Source organism: Papilio machaon, chromosome 9 (genome assembly GCF_912999745.1).
Source record: "Papilio machaon chromosome 9, ilPapMach1.1, whole genome shotgun sequence".
Classification (NCBI taxonomy): Eukaryota; Metazoa; Arthropoda; class Insecta; order Lepidoptera; family Papilionidae; genus Papilio; species Papilio machaon.
In genome coordinates this window covers 2377199-2377618 of record NC_059994.1, presented here as the reverse complement: position 1 = coordinate 2377618, position 420 = coordinate 2377199, and positions in this window count along the sequence as shown.

The window sequence follows — 420 nt, the reverse complement described above, 5'->3', positions numbered from 1 at the left end:
GTGCCAGCCTCCCTCTAACAAGGTCGTGCCCCCCTCTCCCATACTCGTTTCACCCGGAGAAAGTCTGCCTACATACATACCAAATATCCGAACTGATCGACTCGACTGAATTAAAGGCCACACATGTGATGAATGAACCAAGAATACGAGGGTCATCTTTGAAGGCTATTCGGCGCCCGAAGATATTCGGTGTCTTAACAGAGGTCTGCTTCACCAAACGAACTGCCTGCAATTAAACTCTTTTCATTTAGTGACAAGCAGAAAAGGTAGTATAAGAAATTATACTTAAACATTATATTAGAAGTGCAGAAATTGAAACTGAATATCATTGTAGCGAACCAAAGGAAAAGATTTTTTGCCAAATCTAAACAGTTTAATATTAACAAAAGCATTTATCATAAATTTTTTATCCAGCGTGTA